Here is a 26,092-nt window from a genome sequence, read left to right as displayed (position 1 = left end):
AGCTTCTGTAACAAAAACGCCTGCAAAACCGCTCTGAACAGGCGTTTTTCAGAGCGGTTTGCGTTTTTCCTATACTTAACATTGGGGCAGAAGCGCATCCGAAATCCAAAAAATGCCTCACCCAGGCATTTTTCGTTTCTGCAAAACGCCTGCCGCTCTGGTGTGCACCACCCCATTGAGATACATTGACCAAGCAGATCCGCAGCCGCAAGCGGATCTGAAAACGCGGAAAAAGCCGCTCGGTGTGCACCAGCCCCCACTCGGGTGTCACTCACGCTCTGACCTTCCTACCTTCAGCCTAGCTCCTCCCTCCTGGAGAGTCTAGGCCATAGGAAGGAACATACTTCTGGTGAAGTACTCAAAGTATACTGTTGCATCTAAATACTCACTTGTTCTCCCTGGTGTCCAGAGGTTAGTGTATATATCTGATTATCGGTGATACTGCAGATCACCAATAATCGGGTATATTCTGTATTCCTGGTGAGACTGCAGTTCACCGGTAATCAGACCCTCTCTGTGTTACACCGATCGTTACATTTTCAACTGCCAAAAAAACAAGCAGCAGCTACTTCCACTGACATCACCTGCCAGCAGTAAAAATGTCACCATGTGATAAATGTCTGAATGTAAATCAGGGAGAGAAAATATTTTACAATGAGCAAACACTGACTAAATCATTTATACATAATTATTGCTAAAATTAAGTACTTTTTTTAGTACATTATTTTCACTAGAGTTCCTCTTCTTACCTAGGGTCAATAAATTCTTGTGTTTTGGGATCCCTGTCATGGAGGCCTATAAGAATCTCGGCAGGTTCATGATAAGTATTCCAGTAAAGATGGAAGGTGCTCTGTGATTTCCTATCAGGTATTAGAAGAATGTTAAAGGAATACTATCAACTAAAACAACTTTTTTGTAAATGCTATATGTTAGGGCTCACATTACCACAAGTACTAGGAGCAATATTACAGCACATCTAGCTACATGTTACCTTTTCAGATGAGCCTCCTCATCCCCATGTCTCCTGCATGCTGAGACACAGGGAAGTATATTTGTGAGCTGTGTCAGGAATGAAGGATGATTTTTAAGCAGGGAGAGAGGGAGAGAAAACTGGGTGAATAAATAAAGTGCCCCTATCACTAGTGGTAATGTGTACCCTAATATAGAGTATTAAAAAAATTGTTTTAATTGATAGTGTTCCTTTAAGTATTTTCAAGGTGTGTGTTAAGGAGAAGTTGCCCAAGGGTAGTGATAATACATTTAAGGGAGGAAAGTATAACACTTACCTTACAAGATCATCTGATCTACAAATGAAAAAAGAACAGAAAAATAAGAAAAATCAACATGTTAACAACATATTTACTGGACTTCGGGGCGTAACTATAGGGCCTGCATTGTCGAATGCTCATGTGATCAAATGGAGTTGTGATGACAGTGGTGGATGTACTGGTATATTCTAACGGATTTCCGTTGAACAGTGAAAGTATCTGGTTTTCATGGACATATATAGTTGCAGTTTAAAAGATAAAGCTTATGGATGGCAATATGCAACTGGTGACATTATTATCTGAGTAGGCCTGTGAGGAGATGTGTTGAAAGCAAAAATGCATGCAATTTAAAGCGGTATCACACTTTTTCCTACAGTCTTGTGGATGAACTTAATGGTCCCCAAGAGCTTGTCTCATAATTAATAGATCTTGTGGCCTATGACTGTATGCTACTATATATGTTGGATTGTGACTGTTTTGAGTTTTAATTGCTCTGACGACTAAGATTTAGAAATTGTAGATAGGGTTTGTGGAGGTATGCCTCTATATGTATGGCTAGTAGTGCACACATTTGTTAGGAGCCTTATTTAAGTGTGGTGTTCTCTGGCACTCATTATTTGATTGATCATATTGGTCGTAGCACAATTTTTGTAGTACAACCTCTGTGAGTGTTTTTTCTTATTGTCTGAAATATCCCAGTTATATGTGCTGGGTTAATTCACAAGCCCAACAGGCTAGACTGCCTTACACAGACTTTTGGAGGAATTGTACATACACCAATGTGATCATATGATGCGCTTTAATGTACTGTTCATGGTGGAAGTTAATATATGTTTTAGATCACCCTGTTATGAGGAAATATTTTTTATTTTTTAGTTAGGCTTGATGTATGTGGGCAATTACTCTCAACACACTTACTATTAAATGCCAGAAGCCAACTACCTCATAACAAAATCAAATAGGGTGTTCTTATCCTTCCACTATGTCCATTGGTTGGGGTGGGATTCTATGGGTGTGATCAATCACAGCAATCGTATAGTGTTATTACACTTTAAAGAATTTTATATTGAATTGTCAATTTTGATATAATAAAGGTTTCTCTTAATTATTATAACAGTTCCCGGATTTTTTCCTTGATAGTATTAGTAGTGCGCAGCAGATACTGGTGTATTTGTGTTCTTCTTTTTTCTCTAGTGTTGTATGTTTACCAGTACCTGCATGGAATAGCTATATATATAACTATTCATTTATTTTTTAGTAGCACAACTATAGGGACTGCAACCCCGTCAGCTACGGGGGAAGGGAGGGTGCCTTGGCCCCTTTGGGGGGAGCGCTGCTGCCTGATTGTGGGACCACTAAGGTGTTTAACAGGTGCAGCGCTAGTTCTTTCCCAGCAACCCGCAGCTCACCTCAGCCTGCTGGAGTCTTCGGAAGGAAGAGCAGGGCTACGGGCAGATGGCATTCGAAGCCCTGCACTGGAGACTATTTGTGTCTCCAGTACAGGGTTTCGGGCGCCATCTTCCCATAGCCCTGCTATTCCTCTCAGCATGGAAGATTTGTTACAGGAAGATCGTAGGGGGAGCTGCGCGCCAGAGGCCGGACGGGAGAGGAGACTTCTGCCAGGTGAGTAAATTATTTTGTTTTCGCAGGTTCATTATTTTCTGGTGAAATGCTGCCCACATTACAACTTTGTTCTTGTGAAATGCTGCCCACTTTACGATTATTTACTGGTGAAATGCTGCCCACTTTACGATTATTTTCTGGTGAAATGCTGTCCACTTTACGACTATTTTCTGGTGAAATGCTGCCCACTTTATGATTAATTTCTGGTGAAATGCTGCCCACTTTACGATTCATTTCTGGTGAAATGCTGCCCACATTACAATTACTTTCTGGTGAAATGCTGCACACATTACAATTATTTTCTGGTTAAATGCTGCCCCATCACGATTATTTTATGGTGAAACATTGCTGCATTACGATTGTTTTATGGTGAAACATTGCTGCATTACAATTGTTTTATGGTGAAACATTGCTGCATTACGATTGTTTTATGGTGAAACGCTGCCCCATTACAATTATTTTATAGTGAAACGCTGCCCCATTACAATTATTTTATAGTGAAACGCTGCCCCATTATGATTATTTGGCACCTATGGGGAGGGGGGGGGGATCCACATTTTCGCAGGGGGGCCCAGTGATTTCTAGTTATGCCCCTGCTGGACTACATTTAACTCTTTATTAGAAATAAGTGGTGGCTGAAAAATTATACCCTTTACCTATTTACGTTAGAGAGGGAAGACACCTGAGAGTCCCATTATTGTTAAAGCAAACCTTTGACTTTAAAATGAGAAAAAGTAACCTATTTATATTGGTAGAGGAAAGCCACTGGATCTTCCAGAGGCTTCCCACACCCTCCTTGAAACCACCAATCCAGCGCTGGTACCCTCTGTAAATTTGCAGTCATGCTCCCATCCATGAATGAGCATGGCTATACTGACACTTTGCACCTATGCAGTAGCACGGAGCCACTCAGTATCAATAGAAAAGCTAAGCCTGAGAGTGTCCTCGGTAATACATAGGCATGAGGCATCATGCGCAGTGTGGCCATGCTCACTCATGGACAGGAGCACAGCCATGCGCACCTCTGGACAAGCCCTAGCTGAAAAGTTTTGGGGGATCCCAGAGCTGGATCAGTGGAAGCAAGGGGGGTGGAGTAAGTCAGAGGCTTTCCTTTACTGAGTTACGTATCTAAATGGGGCACTTTTTTTTCCCTGCAGGTACGTTTTGAAGGCTGAAACCAGATTTCACCACAAACTTCCCCTGAGGGATTCCCCCACATGTATGGGGCTAGTTACCCACACTTACCCTAGCTGGAGGTTAACATTGGACAACAGGCTTTCTGTTACAGCTTTTGCAGATTGCCCATCAACGTATTCTACATGGTATTGTACATCAGTGGGTTCCACAATCTCTGTGTTTTGCCAGAATACCTGAAGAGCAATGGATTATTGGAGTTTGGTAGAGGTGGATCACACCCATTTTTCTAAATGGAAAAAAATAAAAAAAGAATTAACATGCTGTCAATGTCAGTGCAGCAACTTCGCCTGTTATGTAATGTTGCACCATAACCAGGGCCGGATTTACCATGTAGGCACATGCCTACAGGCGCCTGATGATGAAAAGGTGTCTCACTCCTCTTCCCAAATGCCTCCCTCCCGCCTTACCTATGCAGCTTAATACTGAGGATACTTCTGGCTACCAAATGCTAAGAGACACCTGTAGCTACCTATAATGGGCAAGGGAAGTGAGAGAGAAGTGAGAGCTGGGCCAGCCAGCACACTTGCAGTGCAGTTCAGCAGAGGTTTGTAGGCTCATGGAGGGTGAAGTCTCAGGTGCCTGGACATCTGTGCCTATAGGCTCCTGTGAGGTAAATCCAGGTCTGACCATAACTGATAGCCTGCATTCAGCTTACTAAACGCCCACACAGACATTGGAAGCCGTGTGCTGTGCCTGCCCCAAACTGTTTTTTGCTTAGTAAATGTCTATACCTTATTTATAGTGTATGCATCTTTATGGTACTTTAGCAAATCCCCTCCTTCCCTCATGTCTTGACTTATTTGCCAGGAATACTTCTTCAGAGTTTAGAAGAGCAGATTCAGAACAGATTCTTCAGAGTTACAACATATTGGCAAGAAAGCAAGCACTGTTATGTAGAAGCCAATACCACCACACTTCTGGATATCATGCTATGGGAATAGTACAAATGTAATTCAGCAGAATAGATTAAACGCGAGAAAATGTTTAATCAACAACACTTTAAACGATTTCACCCCAAGTTCAAAAATCATCCTTTATTACAATTTCAATTTAGAAAACCGCTATTTAAAGGCCTTAATTGAATCATCAATCATTAAGAAATAAATTGTACTTTGTAAAATACTGTGTGCTGGGGCAAGTTCATTGCAGTTTCCAGTTTGTTTCAGTGACTTACGAACCTTGGTCTCATTTACTGCACTAAATCATGATGCCTAAAAATACTTAGTTGTACCCTGCATGTCAGCCACTAAGGATTTTTTTACATTAAAATTCTGTAGTGAAAAGCTTTTATGTATATTACCAAATGTGTGGCCATCGGACACAGCAAAGGTCAGACAGTGTGGCTAGGTAGAAGAAGTGAACAAGATGTAAGTAGACGTAGTCATTAGGGTGATCGGAAAGGTTGGCAATCACTCTGCTACAGTTGTTGCTGAACAGTAACATTTCAAATGTGACTATATTGATGTTAAATTGGGTCGCTGAATATAACTTATGTGCTGGCATTAAAGCATTTGAGGAACTCGGGTTGGACTCAGCACTTGAGGTGAAGATAACCAAAGCTGTGTTTTGGTTAAAGAGGAACTTAACTGAGGATTCATCTGCATCCCAACAAGTAGCAGATAATACCCCCTTTCCCACAAGAAATCCGATCGACATGCTTGGCCTGAAATTGGTTGCATCATCAATCGGGCATGCAATTGGCAGTACCAATTTTCATCCAAGTCGGTAATAATTATCAAATCGGATGGCGGATCGGCCACCAAATCGGTAGATGTATGGGTACCTTTACCAGTTCAGTAAGCAAAGACCTGATTGCTTTATCCCTACTAGTGATGATCAATGATATGCAAATATTTCTGAGTTTATGCAAATGTATGTACATTTTTTGTGCAAATATATGCAGTTTTAAATTTGACCAATTTAAACCTGGGTGGGACTTGATAGATCCATTTTCAAGCTGCATATAGTTGCATAAAATTTGCATAAATTTGCATAAACTCAGAAGTATTTGCACATCATTGATCATCCCTACTTGCTACACAGAATGAGATTTCTTTACTTAAAGGGGAACTTCAGCCTAAACAAACATACTGTCATTAAGTTAAATTAGTTATGTTAATTAAAATAGATAGGTAATATAATCTCTTACCCACCCTGTCTTAAAAGAACAGGCAAATGTTTGTGATTTCATGGGGGCAGCCATCTTTTTCATGGGGGCAGCCATCTTTTTGGTTGAAAGAAGGTGACTGAGCATGAGACTCAGCTCCAACTGTCCTGTGTCCTGATCACCCCTCCCAGCTATGTGTGCTAGGCTTCAAATCTCAAATTAAAAAAAAAAAAAAATTGCACCAAAACAGCAGAACGAGAACAACATCAGAAATCCCATCATGCTTTGCACAGCATCAGGGGAAAAACAAAGGCTTTTCTAATACAGTAAGTACTGAATACATTTCAGTGGAGGGTTTTCAATACGTATTCCATGTTTCTACTTTACTACACATACCCTAATGTATTGACTTATTTATTTTAATTTCTTTGCATATGTGGATTACTTGGGTTGTTACCAACCTCTGATATAAATTTCATTTAATTGCCTATTTAGAAATACGGTATATTTACTGAGAAAGGTGTTCATGTGTTCAATACTTACTTTCCCTGCCCTCTGTATAGATTTTTTATTTTTTAGAAGCCTGTGCATATTACCTTGGTTTACAAAATGTTTCCTATTTGATTGTTATGCAAACGTATTATCAATATTCACTGTATATGCCTTATATTTGTGTAGACTGTTGTATACGTGATGTCTGCCTGGTACAGCTCGCAAATATTTTGTAGACAACTAGGGGGCTCTTTGACTTCACACACATGATGCTTTTAGCCTTTTGGTATTGGATGCTTGATAGTGTTCTCTTACATGGGCAGTCTTTCCAGCTCTTTTGATTTTATACTTTGTACAGTAATTTTTGGTATATAAGGTATTATATAGCAAAATGTAATTAAATTGTAAGATACTAAAATACTTAAAGACGGATTACTAATTCTTAACCTCCTTGGCATTATGATTATTCCTGAATTTAGGGTCTACAAGCCATACATTTTTTTCACAAGCTTTTAGACCCTAAAAACAAGAAAAAAGACAACATACCACAGAGAGATCTGCAACAGCTCCTGCATATAACTCACTTAGTAGCAGGATTACCACTCTGAATTTAGGATTTCCGTCATGAGCCTGACTCGGGATTACCGCTATGGAGGTTAAAGAGGGATTCAACTCTGACATAACATTCAGTAAAAACATGTTTTCCTACTATTTACTATGCATACAGTTATCATATTTGCTTTTGTGCACAAGTATTATTGTCTGTTTACAAATTACAAGTTCCCATAGTGTAGTTTATCTGCACTGAAAGCAGACATTGTAATGTATTGCATAACTGCTCTAATTATATATTACAATGTACCCAGTGAGAATGTGTCTTCTCCTGTGTACACTTTTGGCTTTTATTCAGCTGAGACATCGCTAGCAAAGTTTATATTATCTTGTTTGTTTTCTTATCAGCAACTATTGTAATCACTTCCTCAAGTTAAGCCCCATACTCAAGCTCAACAGCGGTCTTTATGCAGCACAACTGTTGAACAACTTTTGTTTTGAAACAAGTTGAAACAACTAAAAAAAGTATTTTGCTATTGTTCAAAAAGCTGATAAGACTGATAAGACGTCAATCCAACTGTTGGATTGACTTCTTATAAGTCTTATCAGATACTTTTTAGCAAGATACTTTTTTTAGTTGATTCAACTTGTTTCACAACAAAAGTTGTTCAACGGTTGTGCTGCATAAAGACCGCTGTTGAGCGTGTGTATAGGGCTTTAGACAAAGGTGCTAAGCTTTCCACTGAAGAAGAAAGTGCTGTATTTAAGTTTTTGAATGCTATTCTGCTACCAGTGTTTTTTTCTGGTAGTAACCTTTTTTGCTGTAAAGAATATTTTAGAGCAAAAAAGAAATGCTGAGTTTTATACCACTTTAAATAAAGTAAAAACATACTCTAAAATTCTTACAATAAAAAGCATACCATTCTATTCATTATGTTCTCCTGGGTCCCTATGTGCTGTTTCTGCCACTCCCTGCTGCAATCCTGGCTTGTAATTGCCAGTTTTAGGCAGTGTTTACAAACAAAAGACATGGCTGCTAACCAGCGTGTGATAGGCTGAGAGAAGCTCTGTCTGTGACTCACTACTTAGCCTGCAGGGGCGTCGAGAGGGTTTGTATAGCTTCTGCCTATCACAGTAGAGCAGCACATTCCTGCCTCAGCCGACAAAGCTGACAAAGGAAAGAAGATAAGATTAGATAACAGAGATAATACAGCCACTGTGCAACTAGGAAAGGCTGCAGTAAGACAGACCACATTAGAACAGGTATAGGAACTTATAGGATAGAAGAAATAAAGCTGAAAATTTTGTTACAGAGTCTCTTTAAGATAATTCTTTTTGAATCAGACTATGAGGAGCAAGAAGGGTAAAGAGGTGCCCAGTGGATATATAAAACACTCTAAAAACACTAAAAATGACAAGGATGAGGTGGCTTACCTCACAGACGGCAACTCATTTACGATAGAATAATTTATTAGAGATAATAAGCACAGGCAACGTGTTTCGTGGGATCTAGCCCTCTTCCTCAGGCCCCATATGCAGCTTTTCATATACAGCGGCACTTTATTTGGCCTGAGGAAGTGGGCTAGATCCCACGAAACGCATTGCCTGTGCTTATTATCTCTAATAAATTATTCTATCGTAAATGAGTTGTCATCTGTGAGGTAAGCCACCTCATCCTTGTCATTTTTAGTGTTTTTAGAGTTTTTTATATATCCACTGGGCGCCTCTTTACCGTTCTTGCTGCCTATACTACCCTCGCTCTATAGTGAGGAGAGTCTCATACACCAAACCTGAGGTTGAATGCCACCACCTCGCATAGGTTAGAGTGCTTGAGTTTTTTCTACAGAGCGACCGCCTCCAAGACTGCTGGTATACCTGAGTAGAGTCAGGTTTAAGACACTCCACCTGCCTGAAGTGGTCGGTTGCCCCTTTGTGCATCCCACCTTTGTAAGTATTCATTTGTCAAACACCCTCTCACATATTAATTTACCTGTGACGTACGGCACTATTTGGGCTCCCGTTGTCTTTGTGTTTTTTCCTCAGCATCTTATACAGACTGTGAGGAGCCCTTTTTATTATCATTTGTGTTAGGAGTTGTAGCATACCCTATGAACTTCTTGACCCATACTTACACCTCAGTATGATACTTTCATAAAAAAAAGTTTGTTCTGCAAGGATCTATGGCAAATACTCAAGCAGGTGGTTTTGTAGGCTGTTTTGTAGTTGCCTATGCCTAAAAATGTTTATGCATTCATCAATAACTAACTTAAAGCAAATGTGAAGGGTTGAAAAAAAAAACAATACTTATCACTGGATGCTCTGGATGCTCTATATGCTTCACCGATGTCCACGATGCCTCCGCTCCCTCTTCCTCTTTTCAGCCGCAATGTGTGAATCATAAGAATGGCTTAACAAATATATTGCATAAGTACAGTATCCCGTGTCAGATTGGTGTTCTGGATCTTAACCAGAATTTTGGTTGCATAATTTGGGTACAGTGGACATTTATATACACAGAGTGGTTTCTTGAGTGCCTCAAGTTCCATCTTCGTCCCATTCATAGAAACCTAAACATCATGTGTTGTTTGGCCAGTGTTTTTAAATGATCTCTTGAATCCTACCATCTTCATATTCAAATAATTTATTTCTGTTTATTGGAAACAATAACAGCAATGAAAGTTATTGGAGAAGGAAAAATAATGAACAGGAAAAGCTGAATCAGATTTCAGCAGAAAAAAAATATTTTTCTGTAGACCACTATGCAGCACAGAACATATAGGGCTTACATATCAAAAAACAATTCTGTCTATGCTTTTATAAAGAATCCAGATAGATATAACTATATGTAAAAAGAAAAAAAGGGTGGGGTATTTCTATTCACCTCCCACCCAAAAAATAGGATCTTGCAAAAAAAAAAAAATCACCAGAGGATACTTAGGGCTGGTTCACACAGCCAGCTGCCAGCAGCTTGTTTCTTCTCTGCTACCGTGCAGAAGAGAGTTTTACATCATTTGTCATTGTTTGTCATCACGTAGTGTTTGAGCCGTAGGGGGATAGACCCTAACCGTGAACACCACCTACTCCAGAAGCTGCATGAAGTGTCTGGAAATTCTCGATCAACCACAGTGCTTGATTTAATGATGGCAAAAGAGGTAAACTTCATAAGATGAACTCCCCCATTCACCTCCATGATGACACAATCGTGACACGGTGGACCCCTAGCGATAAATGCTGTTGACGGGCGCCAGCACTGAACTGGTTCTTAAGTGCTGTATATTGCCGAAAGTATACATATGGAGAGAATTACAGAGCCTTCTTGCAGATTATGTGTAATTATAGCATAGATGTTGCAAAGAATTTTTGAGTACTTTCAAAATATGAATGTCTAATGCTGGGAATACACCATACAATTTTATGTTAGATTTTCTGTTAGATTTACCTGCCATCTATCTGACTAGTAATTAGGCATTGTTCTACTCAGCAGGAGCTAACCAGAAGTTAGACAATGCACCAGATATAATGACCAGTCTCTACAGAAAATAATCTAATTACAGTAAATCTTACAATAAATCTAACAGAAAAATCTAACAGAAAATTGTATGGTGTATTCCCAGCATGAAGGTTGTATATAAAATTTGTTCAGGTAGGTATCTGGTTGAAAGGAACCTGAAGTGAGGGAAATAGGAAGACTGCCATCTTCATTCTCGTACAAACAATGCCAGTTGCCTTGCTGTCATTAATACATTAACTATTTACATTTTTCTAACTCTGGGACACTTATTAGCAGAGGCGGGACAAGGTCCTCCAGCACCCAAGGCTGAGACACCAAAGTGCGCCCCCCCATCCCTGCCACCCCAGCCGTCACACACTGATTGCTATTAGACTAAGAGGTGCCCCAAGGCCCCCAACCTCCCCAACACCTTAATCTCTAGTTATCTGGCTTGCAGTCACTGCCATGTATCCCCTTTTCTTATTTCTTTGTGCTTCAAACACAATTGGGAATGACCGCTGAATGAATTGTGCACCCCCTCCTACACTGCGCCCTGAGGCTGGAGCCTCTCCAGCCTCTGCCTCGGCCCGGCCCTGCTTATTAGGATGGCACTGAGCAGGGGCAACAAAACATTCTATCTAGTTTTGTAAATGTTTAAATATAAAATAAAACTATGGGCTATTTAAAAAAGTAATTTTTTAGGAGTAGGAGCATAAATGCAGTTATTTATCTCATCAGTTTATTTTAACCTCAGGTTCACTTACCCAAAGAAGTTGCTCTGTACTTTTCACATTCTTGGGTGTCCTTTCTCTTTTTAGGGATTACGTCATGTGCCTCCAGTGTATGCTTTTGGTATTGTAATATCTTCTACAGACCGTGCATCATGTGTGCTGAACGTAAAGCGGATCTAAAATCAATCAGAATTGCTTCTCTGCTCTAAGAGATACGCAATAAAAGATTATGCTAATAGGCAGGGGTCACACTTGTCGGCTTTCGTGCGCGTTTTCTGCACAGAAAAACTGTTTTCAACTGAGAACTCATGTTAATCAATGAGCTAGGTCACACTTGAATGTAGATTTCGCACACAGAAAAAAAACTGACATTTTGCGCAATTTGTCAGTTTTCTCTATAAATTACATTAGCTGTTGTAAGGTAGAGGTCACACTTGTCTTTCAGTTTTCTGAAAACTGTAGAAACTGAAAGACAAGTGTGACCCCTGACTTAAAGAAAAACATTTCTTTGTAACAGCTGATACAAATCCTGCAATAAATCTGGTCTGTACTTCCTGCTTTCATGGAAGCATACATATTGTTAACATCCTGTGCTTTCAAATGAGTCAGTTGCACTGCTGAGGGATCAAATTATAACTTGTGATTACAGATGAGGGGGAATTAGACAGGCTAAACTCTCTAAATACATACAGAGTGCATTGATCTATGTTTTTCTTCCGTCCTGTGCAAAAGTTTAGGTCCACTTAAATCTTAGAAAGCACAACTCATGTACATTTGAACATTAAGAGACACAGATTTTTTTTGGCTTATATCAATCAATGTAATTAAGATGTATACATGTGAACATCAAAATGGTGTATTGAGCACTAAAATACTGTAACGTTATTTACAGCAAATAGTTAAAACTTCCTGTAAATTTGTCACAATCTTTCACATTTCTGGAAAGTGTTACCTGGCAGGGGAGATAAATATCACAAACACCCCCCCCCCTCAACAGAATTCAGCAGTAGCATATATGTATATATATATATATATATATATACACATTGGTGGTGGTGTGTGTGTGTGTTAATATGTCAGAAGAACTGCAGAACTAGGGTTTGTGCTTGACTCAGAAAGTCAAGTGATGTTGCGTCATAATGGCCTTAAAGTGAACCTCCAGACTAAAAATCTACTCAGCAGCACTGAAGAGGCTTGGCGTTTCTTTAACAGGTTCACAGCATCAGAACTTTGTTTTTCACACCCAAGCCTAATTTTTAGCTGCTTAGAAGCTAAGCTCCGCCCCATCAAAGAAAACTGCCTGGGCATTTTTCCCCTGATGCTGTGCAAAGCATGATGGGATTTCTGATGTTGTTGTTGTTCTCGTTGCCTAGCAGCTGGGAGTGGTGATTAGAACACAGGACAGTTGGAACTGTGTCTCATGCTCACTGTCACCTCCTTTCAACCAAAAAGATGTCTGCCCTCATGCAATCACAAACCTTTGACTGTTCTTTTAAAACAGGACAGGTAAGAGATTATATTACCTATCTATTTTAATTAACATAACTAATGTAACTTAACCTCCTGAGCGGTATGGACGAGCTCAGCTCGTCCATCACCGCCGGAGGCTGCCGCTCAGGCCCTGCTGGGCCGATTTTTATCAAATAAAGTGCAGCACACGCAGCCGGCACTTTGCCAGCCGCGTGTGCTGCCTGATCGCCGCCGCTCTGCGGCGATTCGCCGCGAGCAGCGGCGAAAGAGGGCCCCCCTAGCCGCCTGAGCCCTGCGCAGCCGGAACAAAAAGTTCCGGCCAGCGCTAAGGGCTGGATCGGAGGCGGCTGACGTCAGGACGTCGGCTGACGTCCATGACGTCACTCCGCTCGTCGCCATGGCGACGATCTAAGCAAAACAAGGAAGGCCGCTCATTGCGGCCTTCCTTGTTTATTATGGGCGCCGGAGGCGATCGGAAGAACGCCTCCGGAGCGCCCTCTAGTGGGCTTTCATGCAGCCAACTTTCAGTTGGCTGCATGAAATAGTTTTTTTTTAATTAAAAAAAAACCCTCCCGCAGCCTCCCTGGCGATCTCAATAGAACGCCGAGGAGGTTAATGACAGTATGTTTGTTTAGGCTGAAGTCCCTCTTTAAAGTTTTGAAGCAGTCATACAGTGTGTGTGTGTGTGTGTGTGTGTGTGTGTGTGTGTGTGTGTGTGTGTGTGTGTGTGTGTGTGTGTATATGCATTTACAGTTCATAGGTTTTTGCTGGTATATCTGCATAGGACTTACCACTGGTGCTTGCAGCAGCCTCAGTAAATGCTTTATTTGAATCTTCTGAGAAAAACTCATATTACCTACTATACATTTTTCATTTTGTCTTGAGGCTTTGAGCTTGGCAGGTTTTTCTTTGTTAATACAACTTTTTATCTTAGCTGGGAAGATTTGAGAGTTGTGCATCAAATTACGATTGAGTTACCCAAGACACATGCATCATTAGATTTGAATGATGAAATGGTTTTACAGTTCTCTTGCTTCGTAGCATCTTAGATCTTAGGCAGACCTGGATCTCACTGTGACACTAGAGAATAAAAACAACTTTGAGCTTTGGGAGTTTGTGACTTATAATTAGGTAAACTTAGAAAGAAACCCCATATTTAAATATTGCTGACCATTAAAAATACATCAAATATTAGGACAAATTCCTTAGAAAGTTTGTAGCTTCACGGAAGCGTAGTGCATAATTCATTTTTAAGTCAAGCAGTTTATTTTCATAAAAGCTTTCATGAATTAAGATAAATAAAACAGGCTTACTTGGATAGGAATTAAATATTTCGCCAGCCACAGCAGAAGGATAATTTACTACAATGCAAAAGCCTGTTAGCTTTACTTAATAAAGAAAAACATTATGTACAAAGTGCAGCATTACATTACATTTAATAATGCTGTCTTAAAACTATTGTCCATATGTGTCCTTGCATCGCTTGTTAGATTTGGTGCTAGAATCCCCAAATGATAAATAGGGTATCAGTCATGTGCTTATTAAAACAATAGTATCTAACTTATGGTTCTGGTGCCTGCATGGACGGCCACTGCTAAGAAGAACTCCAGGGGCGTTTTTAGGCAAAGGCATTACAGGCCACTGCTTGGAGTGCCATTGGTCCTGGGGGGCGCAATGCCCCTGATTAAGCCCCACCTCCATACTAAGCCATGCCTCCCAGACAAAGCCACACCCCATGGGTGTTTGTACCTCCTTCTGTCTCCCTTTGTGCCTCCTTCTGTCTATTTGTGCCACCTTCAGTCCCCTGTGCCACCTCTGCCCATCTGTGTGTCCAGAGATGGATTCAATTGAAATAGTGCCCTAAGCAAGCAACAACTTTAGGCCCACGCTTTATTGCCACCTAGCTTTTTTGGCAAGATTTGTTGGGGGTTAGCATGAACTGGGCTCCTAGACTCTATGCAGGCCCTAGGCACCTGCTTAAGTTGCCTTGTGGATGATCCGGCTCTGTGTGCCTCCCTCTGTCCCACCGTGCCTCCTTCTGTCCCCCTTTGTGCCTTCCTCTGTCCCCTTGTCCCACTATTGGTTCATGTCCCCCTACTGCACTCCCCCAGTCCAGTGTGTAAAGGCAGAGTATAGTGCAGCAGAAGCTGTGCTCTAACCTCCCCTCTGGAGTCCAGTGATGTGCCTGTGTGACCATCCTATCGGTTTTCTGCTCCCTCGAGTGCTGGCTCTCCTCATGTAGTGTGTACTGGGCACTAGGATGAGTGGTGAGCAAACAGGCGGAAGCACAGCACTGGACTCCAGCAGAGAGGTGAGAGCACAGCTTCTGCTGCGCTATACTCTGCATTTATACACTAAGCTGAGGTAGTGCAGGAAGGCAGTGTGCAATGAAAAGCGATAGGATCGGCGGGTTGTTTGTATCTCAGGGACTCCCTATATTATGCATCCACCCTGTATGGCATATGGTTTATATTCTGTAGTGTGTGGTGTGTTTTTTCGGTAGGGGTGACACAGGACCATGGGCATAACAACCACCCCTGGAACTCCTGCGATTGTAGGGGCCCCAGGGGCTTTGGGGGGCCCTCCTCCTCCTTCTACCCAACCCTAAGTACAGTCAATTAGCAAAAACCCTCCTAATTTGCTCACAAAAACCGTCCACGCCACCTTCTCCCGCTATGCAGAGTAGAGAGTAGAGGGAACATGTATAGTTTTTTCCTGCTTGCAGACACTGCTTCACAGCAGAACACTTTCTGCTGCCATTCACTGGCTCCCGATATCGTAACCCGCATGGGGTTCGGGGACAAAGGGGGCCCCATACTTTGATTTTTTAGCAGGGTGCCCTATTAAGTCTAGTTATACCCCTGCACAGGATTTCCTGCCTGGAGTGACAACATGGTGAGAAACGCCCCTGAGTAGCTCTGTGCAGTCCATCTATGCAGTCCGACAAACACATTCAAACACTTTCCTGGTATCTGGGAAGGTGGCCCAGACTCCTTGGAGAGTGATTCATGGATTCTGAGAAAATTGAGGAGAGACCTCATGCCAAATTCAGAGATTCTGACTACTAATGTATTGCAAAGGAAGGCACTGAGGATCACGGCAGACCTGCAATCTATGGTGGAGGCGACTGTCAAACTGTTTCTAGCTGTTGTTACCTCAAAACTACAGAGACGCTGGTTTGATGAAGCAAGACTCAGGATTACACAATGTGAGTAAGAACGATCTGGGACAACTATGACTAGAGTCCACCACTGAAGAAAATAAGCTCTTTAATGATCAAGGCACAACAACCTGTGGGTCATGGTACTGCCTGAATCACATAAGCCGAGCACGCTACAGAACCTATGTCAGACCACTATTCCTCAAGTTCTAGGGTTAGAAGGTAATTACTGTGTAGAGAGAGGGCATCATGTTGGCCCACCAAGAGTTAATACCCCCAAAGCACCACGTTTGGTTATTATCTACAGTTGTTGGAATAAAATGACAAAATTAAAGTTTTAAACACTTTCATGTCTAAAAAGGAACCTTTGAACCAACAAGGGGTGACATTGCAAATCTTTAATAATTATTCAGCGGAAGTAACTATTTGCAAGACTCTGCATTGAGTTGTTCAATCGCCAGGTAAAGTCAGGTAAAGTTTCCCTTGCTATCCCCTTCCATTCTTCAGGTAATAGAGGCAGATGACACTGTTCTGATTTTTAGAGATCCCAAGGAGGCCAGACGCTATCTTAGTAATCAGGGTCCGCTGTCCCCCAGGCAGACCACCTGAGCAAAGGAGTGGTAATATGTGAACTTTCCTTTATTAATGCTGTGACCTATGAGCAGGGCTGGATTTAGGCCTAGGCCACCAAGGCCATAGCCTAGGGCACCACAGGACCAAGGGCACCAAAGCAGCAGACTAAACTAATGCAGCATTTGCAAGCTTGCAAATGCTGCAATGCAGGGAGATCAGGTGAGCGCTTAACCGCAGTACTCTGCTGCTAGCCGCCTGTGCAGCAGACACCTTGCTCTCTGTGTACGTTTGCATTGTGGCCAGCGGCTATGGACTTAGGCAGCATTGGAGACTGAGGGGAAGAGGAAGCTTCTGCACTGGAGACAAGTAGAGAAATGAGTGACACTGATGGCTGCTGCGGTGTAAAGGCAAGCTGGCTACCTATACTGAAAGGGGGGTGGGAAAAGGAGGGATTAAGGGAGTCATTTGGCTACCTATACTGGAGGGAAGGGGGGGGGGGTCATCAGGCTACCTATACTGGGGGGGGGGGGCGGTCATCAGGCTACCTATACTAGAGGGAAGGGGGGAGGGGTCATCTTGCTACCTATACTGGAGGGAAGGGGGGAGGGGTCATCTAGCTACCTATACTGGGGAGTTTATCAGACTACCTATACTACAGGGAAGGGTGAGGGGCCATCTGGCTACCTATACTGGAGGGAAAGGTCATCTTGCTACCTATACTGAAGGGGGGCGACTGGTGACAATGGCCTTGGGCGGTAAAGAGTACAAATCCGGCCCTGCCTATGAGGTCCATAACTTTTCAAGTTTCATTATAAAAAATGTCTAGCCTTGGAGAGACTTTCCCTTTGTTGCACAATAGCAGCAACTACTTTATTGCAGACTTACAGGAAAAAAGTGAAGTCCATACCAAGGAAATGGAGAGATTTGAGTCACCAGTCTGACCCGGGAAATGTTTATTTATTGTTTGACTTGTGGAGGTTAGATGCACAGGGACTGGGAAGTTGTGATAGTTTTTCCACTGTTATACATTTGTAGGGATTAGGGAATAGGGTTATGGGATGCAGGAGAATTTGCTCTCTCCTAATGAAGGTAATAAGAGATACTTTAGGATGTATTGGTTGCATGTACAGTATCTTACAAAAGTGAGTACACCTCTCACCACATTTTTGTAAATATTTTATTATATCTTTTCATGAGACACTGAAGATATGACATTTTAAAGTAGTCTATAACAGTGTGTATTTGCTGTCTCGTGGTCAACACACAAAATATTGATACTTTCCGTCGTGGCCAGGACTGCCTGAATTGCAAACGCTGAATTTTGACATTCTTCACTTTGCGTTGCACTCACTTTTGTTGCCAGTGGTTTAGACATTAATGTGTGTTGAGTTATTTTGACGGGACAACAAATTTGCACTATTACACAAATTGTACACTCACTACGTTACATTGTTTCAAAGTACCATATCTTCAGTGTCGTCCCATGAAAAGGTATAATAAAATATTTGCTATACTTGACCAATCACAAAGCCCTTGGCACAGATGGGTTAACATCTGAGTAATATAAGAGTCTAAAAAAATAGGCTTATATTAAATGAATACACAAGCAAGGCAAGGTCACTATAGCCCCAGCATACTATAGGACATTGGACAATATCTTTCAGAAAAAGAATGAAAGAATGATGTAATCTGTTTGAATTACCCTGGAGGATCTCTACATACATACCCCTGGGTTAGTCCCTGGGATGATGCATGAAGCATTTGCACAATGGGAGCATAGAGGAATCGATAAGTAGAGCAACATGTTTCATCTTGCAAGTAACAGCTGGCTTTTCTTTCGGGAACTTCAGCAGTGTTTTGGAATCCCAAATTGCAGTTTCTAATGTAGGCTTAAAGAGACTCTGAAGCGACTTTTAAAACAGTGTTTTCCCTTATATTCTACATGGGCATGTTTGCCCCTGCTAAAACGCCGCTCTCCCCTGGCAGAACGAGGGGTCTTTACCCCCCAAATCCTCTCCGTAGTGCCCGGGGATCGCTTCCTGCTTGAGGCAGGGCTAACGGCCGCAGCCCTGCCTTTCAGCGCATCTATCAGCGCTGATCGCCGCTTCTCCCCGCCCCTCTCAGTCTTCCTTCACTGAGAGGGGCAAGGGAGAGGCGGAGATCCGCCACTGATAGACGTGCATGGAGGCAGAGCTGCGGCTCATAGCCCTGCCTCCAGGAGCAGCAAAATCCACAACCAAGTTGGTCGTGGATTTTGCAGGGGGGGGATTTAGGGGGTAAAGACCCCTTGTTTGCCGCGGGATAGCGACGTTTTAGCGGGGGCAAACATGCCCATGTAGAATATAAGGTAAAAAGCTTTTTTAAAAGTTGCTTCAGAGTCTCTTTAAGTAAAGTCTTATGTCAATAATCATTTAAAGGACACCAGAAGTGAGAGGGATATGGCAGCTGAAATATTTATTTCCCTTTTAAACAATGAAGATTTTTAGATCCAGTGTGGTCACTGTAAATATGTGGAGATATGTCCTATATCAGATGCGGAAATTCAATGTTATTAATCTATACTGTTAGAGCGGGAGGACACGGAAATAGGAGCTGGCCCCCTTTGTGCGGCTGTCTCCCTTTTCCCTGTCACCCCTTCCCTCTATCATGAGGGGATTTTTGTTTTGTTTTTTCTTTTGTTGTACTACTGTGCTGTTTTTGTCACCGGACTCTCCATTTGAGTAGGTGAGCTGTGAACCGGATTCCGGCCATCACGGCCGAGATCCGGTACAGTGTTGGTACACCTCAGGACTTTTCTGTGTAGCCCCAGCAGCCTGGGTTAGACCTTTAAAGGGCTGCTGTTAGGTATTTTGTTGTTGTTTTGGGTATAAGGGTCTGCCTTTTTTATGACAGACCAGGGTGTGATTAGGGAGTTTGGAGGTTTTGAGTTTATCTTTTTCGTTCTTGTTGTTTTTTTTATACCAAGCAAGTACAGGTACTCACATTCTTATTGGTCTCTGACTAGGGCAATGTTATATAACATGTTGCATATTATGGAGCATTTAATACAGTGCATATCCCAAGACAGTGCAGTCACTTGAGTTGCACTTTTTAAGGTGGAATGTTAGGGGGATGAACAACCCCATGAAGCGACAGTTGATACTAACCTATCTCAACCGCCATAAGCCCAATGTGATAGCCCTCCAAGAGACACACATATCTGGAGGCAAACTCTTAGCTCTCAGACAAGGATGGATTGGTTGGTCATACCACTCAACCTTCTCTCAATACTCCTGAGGAGTATCTTTATTATTTAGGCAGTCCCTTCAATTCCATGCCCTCCACCCCAAAATTGACCAATTCGGAAGATACATTTTCCTGCACTGCAGAATAAAAGGAACCGAGGTTTTAATACTAAATGTATATATACCTCCTCCCTATAACACTTGCGTAATAAAGGAAGGCATAACCTTCATTTCACAACACCCTGGTATCCAGATCATCTGGACAGGTGACTTCAATACAGTATGCAATCCCCTTTTGGATAAATGCCCCTCTAAACAAGATAAACCTACACCATTTGCCAATCTAATGCATGAACTCCAATTTTGTGATGTATGGCACCACTTTAACCCTACACAACAAATATTCACCTGCCACTCGGCTACTTTCAAGACCTCCTCCTGTCTCGATATTTTTTTTTATCTCTTCAGACCTCTTGAAAGTGTTTCTAAAACAGGAATACTGCCCCGCCTGGTATCTGATCATTCCCCTATCAGGCTGTTGCTTCAGTGGGGCCTAAAACCTCCCTATCAATTCTGGAAGCTAAATCCTTTCTGGTTGGAATTATTTAGTATCATTGACCAAATCACTACGAATATTGACAACTTCACATTTGATCATAGAGACGAGCCCAACACTAATCTAATATGGGATACATTTAAAGCTTTTCTTCGGGGTGAACTCATTAGTGCAGTCGCCAAATGCAAAACTGACTCTAAGAAACAAGAGCTGGATCTTATTAAAGTCTCTGAAGCAGCCAAACTTAACTATATTAACAGTCCTTGATCTGAGACCTTGTCCTCATGGAGAAATGCTGAAAGGCAACATAAGCAGTTTATGGAAGGTATTACTAAAAGCAAACTATTTTTCAATAAGCAGGCCTTTTTTGAGCAGGGGGAGAGAGCGGGTATGATCACATCATCCATCCGCCCGCACATGCATCCAACAACAAGGACCGGCACCGCTGTCTTGTATCAAAGCTCTTTTAATAGCACCAAAGTGACAGCAGTGACAGACTGCTGTTTCGGTTTACACCTTTATCAAACTGCTCAAAGCCATAAAAATTGTGACAAGACAAACACCTTTAAATACCCCCTTCCTGTATGGGAGGGGCCCCAGAGCGGACCTGAGAGGGAACTTCAATGGTAATATGCAAATATGCTCATGTTTCATGCACACTGAAAAAAAGTGTAATACCTGAATTAGCTTGTACACCACACCCCCAAGCTGGGATGGATGGATGATCACTTCCAAAAAAGGGAAACACTTTCTCCTCCTGTCCCTCCTCCAGCCAGCCACTCACAGCTGTGCAGGCAGTGCTCTGACAACTTCCAGGTCAACCCGGAAGTAGTCAACACATTATGGTCATTGGAGTGATCAGGTTGCAGTATTACCAAAAGTGGCCACAAGATGGCTCACTAAAGGTCGGTGCGACATTAAAGTTGCACCCTGCAGTAAAAAATGAAAAGTTCAAGATTAAGCCACAAGATGTCAGTGTGTGCAAAAATTCTAATGCAGTCAATAATTCGCATAGACAATGAGTTTAAGTATATTTTAAGTGCGACAAAAACGTCGCATCAAGAATACAAAAAGCAGTGTTGTTCTCCTACCTGGTTCGCTGAGGGTGGACATTAAAAGCAAAATCTGGAAGAAGAGCATAAAATAAACATATGAAAACGTGATTTACTCAGGAGGTTCTGATGTCACTAGATACAAAAACTAAGATCATATTCGCGGTTTAAACCACCCACTCCAAAAGTATTCAGTTTCCTGATCCAAAAGGCCTCCTTTTTAAGTAAGGCCTTGTCCCTATCCGAGCCCCTCCAAGTATCCGGGACCCCATCGATTGCCATTATGCGCAATTGTGACACTGCGTGTTTATGCAAATGAAAATGTTGCGCTACCGCCAAAGTGCAATTCGGGTCGCGTATATTCGATTTATGCGACGAGAAACGCTCCTTAAGTCGCTGAGTGGTTTTGCCTACATAGCCAAAACCACATGGGCATTTAATCATATATACGACGTACCGAGAGTTACAATCGTATCGGCCACGTATTTTAAAGGGGACACCCGTTGAGGGATGGCAGAAAGTGTCCCCCCTGATAACATGTCCACACATGTGGCATGATAAACAAGGGTACATGCCCCTTCTGCCCGTGTCCCCAACAGGGCCCCCACTCCTAGTAATTTTGTCCCGAACTGTTGGTGCCCTTTTAAAGGACATCAACGGGGGATATCGTAGTTCTGGAATCGATGGGAATCCTTCACTCAAAATGTGCCAATGTTTGCGAATTGTACGTGCAATCATGTTACTGCAGGTATTATATGTGGATACGAAAGGTAACCTAAGGCTTCTCCTTCTACCTATTCTATCACGTTTCTCAGTTTGGAACGTATTTTCAGGGTAACCCCGGGCCCTAAACTTACTCCTCATTTCTTCCTGTCTCCTCTCCCTGACCTCAGTATCTGTGACAATGTCCGCCACTCTCTTAAGCTGCCCTAGTGGTATACTATCTCTGGTGCCGTCGGGGTGGAAACTCCTATAGTGCAACAGGGAGTTCCTATCAGTCTCTTTGACAAATAAATCCGTCTCGAAGTGACCATCTTGCAAAATGACTCGAGTGTCCAAAAAGGAGACACTACTGGGGTCACTATGCGTCGTAAACCGAATATAGGGGCAGGCACTGTGCAGTTGCGATACGAACTCATCCAGGCTCGAACGCGGGCCCCTCCACACGCAAAATATGTCGTCTATAAATCTCCACCAGCACAAAGCGTGCTGGCGGAAAAGACGATTATCATAGACAAATGCCTCCTCATGGAGGGCCATGTATAGATTTGCGTAGGAGGGGGCCACGTTCGAGCCCATTGCCGTGCCCCGCCTCTGCACAAAATACCTGCCCCCAAACGTAAAATAGTTGCACTTGAGTACCACCTCCAACAGTCGCACCAGAAATTTCCTCTGCTCGTGTGAATAGTCAGTGCGGGTCATGATGAACCAGTCAATCGCCTCCACACCCCCATCATGCGGGATGGAGGTGTAGAGGCTCTCAACATCTAGTGTAACAAGTAGCACTCCCTCATCGACTTGACCAAGACCTCGTAATTTATCCAAAAACATCCTTGTATCACGAAGATACGATGGTACTTCATGTACAAGAGGCTGGAGCAGGCCATCCAGGAATTTAGCTATTGGTACAAATATTGACCCAATGCCCGAAACAATGGGTCTACCTGGAGGCCTGTCCAGCCTCTTGTGGATTTTAGGAAGGATATAAAGCGTAGGGGTCTTGGGATGTTCTTCCCTGAGGAATTTAAAAAGACCATTATCGATAATGCCTTTTCTCAATGCTTCATTTAATAAATCATCAATTTTTGCCCGAACAATCAACACAGGATCACAATCTATGCTTTCATAAACATCAGAGTCAGATAATTGTCTCAAAACCTCCTCATTGTACATACTGGTATCCATCACCACCACTGCCCCACCCTTATCTGCGGGGCGGATGGTGATGGACACATTATCCCGTAGGGAAGAAATAGCTCTACGTTGTATTGGTGACAAATTACAATTGACCCCAATTTTACCCCTCTGGAAATCATCCTCGACACATCTAAGGTCATTCTGGACTCTAGAAATAAATGAGTCAATAGTGGGGTGACTTGGTGGAATGAAACCACTAGGGTTTCGCAAACCTATTTCCCGCAACCTGAAACAACCCTCAGGGCCATCTCCAGAAGTTGGGAACTGGGGTATGGAGGCAAAAAAATATTTGAGCTTAATGAGACGAAAAAAACGATAAAGTTCTTGATCCACTTCGAAGAAATTCGGTGAGTTAGTTGGACAAAAGTTCAGTCCCAGTTCCAAAACTTGAATCTCGTCAGGTGAAAGACTGTGGGAACTAATGTTCACCACTAAGGATGGTGTGCCCTCGGTCTCAGTACTCTCGGGCTCACATTGCGGCCTGGCCTGCCCCTGCCCTGTGGGCTTGCCCTGCGTTGATGTCCATTTTCTCTGCTGGTATCTCCGGCCGCCTCTCCTGCTGCGGCCCCTACGTGGCCGTTTGGGGATCGATCTCTCGAAGCACCCGCTGAGGCATCCGAGATCGGCTCAGAATCAGAATCTCCTCTTGGTGTGCGAGGTTTCTTACCACGTGGTGGTTTCCCCTTAGGGGTCGGTCTACGAGGACCCGAAAGTCTCTGCCAAGAATACACGAAACCGTTGGTGTAATCAGAAGAGTCGCGAGAAAACTTATTCCTCTTATCTGTTTCCACCGTTTTAGTAAAGTTTTCCATTTTGGTCTTTAGGCCATCCATAAAACCAGTATACTGCTCTTCAGGCAACACCTCTTGCAGTTGTTTGGTTAGGGTCTCAGCCTTTTCATCCACTAATGATAGCTCTTGATGAATTCGCACTATGGTGTGGAGCATAGCGTCATAGGAGGCACGATTCCATATGCGCTCCCACACACCCGTGAACTCCTTATCATGTGGAAACAATAATGGAGGCACCTGCGATCTCATCGCTCTTGGAATACGTCGTACCCGGCAATACTCGCCAAGTGTGTCTGCATGTAGTTCAAGATTTATGCGTCTCTTTCTGATCGATTCAAGTTCTCTTTGTAACGGTTTGGCATCTGGGGTCCTCAAGTATGTGACATCTTTCTTCAGTAGAGCCAGGATCTCTCCTGCTTGCTGCTCATTATAACCAAACACATCCGGAGTAGTCATATCTTCACTTGAAGTGATTAATATCGTGAAAGCGTAGTCGTGCTCACCTCCTGAGGCACTCGTATGCACATAAACAAAAGAGAGGGAGCACCGTTTCCAAAAAAGAGTATGCAGCGTGCCCAAGGTCTCTCCCCAGTGCCTCCTGGGAAGTGCAGTCCAGATAAAACAGAAAGGACCGGCACCGCTGTCTTGTATCAAAGCTCTTTTAATAGCACCAAAGTGGCAGCAGTGACAGACTGCTGTTTCGGTTTACACCTTTATCAAACTGCTCAAAGCCATAAAAATTGTGACAAGACAAACACCTTTAAATACCCCCTTCCTGTATGGGAGGGGCCCCAGAGCGGACCTGAGAGGGAACTTCAATGGTAATATGCAAATATGCTCATGTTTCATGCACACTGAAAAAAAGTGTAATACCTGAATTAGCTTGTACACCACACCCCCAAGCTGGGATGGATGGATGATCACTTCCAAAAAAGGGAAACACTTTCTCCTCCTGTCCCTCCTCCAGCCAGCCACTCACAGCTGTGCAGGCAGTGCTCTGACAACTTCCAGGTCAACCCGGAAGTAGTCAACACATTATGGTCATTGGAGTGATCAGGTTGCAGTATTACCAAAAGTGGCCACAAGATGGCTCACTAAAGGTCGGTGCGACATTAAAGTTGCACCCTGCAGTAAAAAATGAAAAGTTCAAGATTAAGCCACAAGATGTCAGTGTGTGCAAAAATTCTAATGCAGTCAATAATTCGCATAGACAATGAGTTTAAGTATATTTTAAGTGCGACAAAAACGTCGCATCAAGAATACAAAAAGCAGTGTTGTTCTCCTACCTGGTTCGCTGAGGGTGGACATTAAAAGCAAAATCTGGAAGAAGAGCATAAAATAAACATATGAAAACGTGATTTACTCAGGAGGTTCTGATGTCACTAGATACAAAAACTAAGATCATATTCGCGGTTTAAACCACCCACTCCAAAAGTATTCAGTTTCCTGATCCAAAAGGCCTCCTTTTTAAGTAAGGCCTTGTCCCTATCCGAGCCCCTCCAAGTATCCGGGACCCCATCGATTGCCATTATGCGCAATTGTGACACTGCGTGTTTATGCAAATGAAAATGTTGCGCTACCGCCAAAGTGCAATTCGGGTCGCGTATGTCCCCTTTAAAATACGTGGCCGATACGATTGTAACTCTCGGTACGTCGTATATATGATTAAATGCCCATGTGGTTTTGGCTATGTAGGCAAAACCACTCAGCGACTTAAGGAGCGTTTCTCGTCGCATAAATCGAATATACGCGACCCGAATTGCACTTTGGCGGTAGCGCAACATTTTCATTTGCATAAACACGCAGTGTCACAATTGCGCATAATGGCAATCGATGGGGTCCCGGATACTTGGAGGGGCTCGGATAGGGACAAGGCCTTACTTAAAAAG

Source organism: Hyperolius riggenbachi, chromosome 4 (assembly GCF_040937935.1).
Source record: "Hyperolius riggenbachi isolate aHypRig1 chromosome 4, aHypRig1.pri, whole genome shotgun sequence".
NCBI classification, from domain to species: domain Eukaryota; kingdom Metazoa; phylum Chordata; class Amphibia; order Anura; family Hyperoliidae; genus Hyperolius; species Hyperolius riggenbachi.
This window is presented reverse-complemented; position numbering follows the sequence as displayed.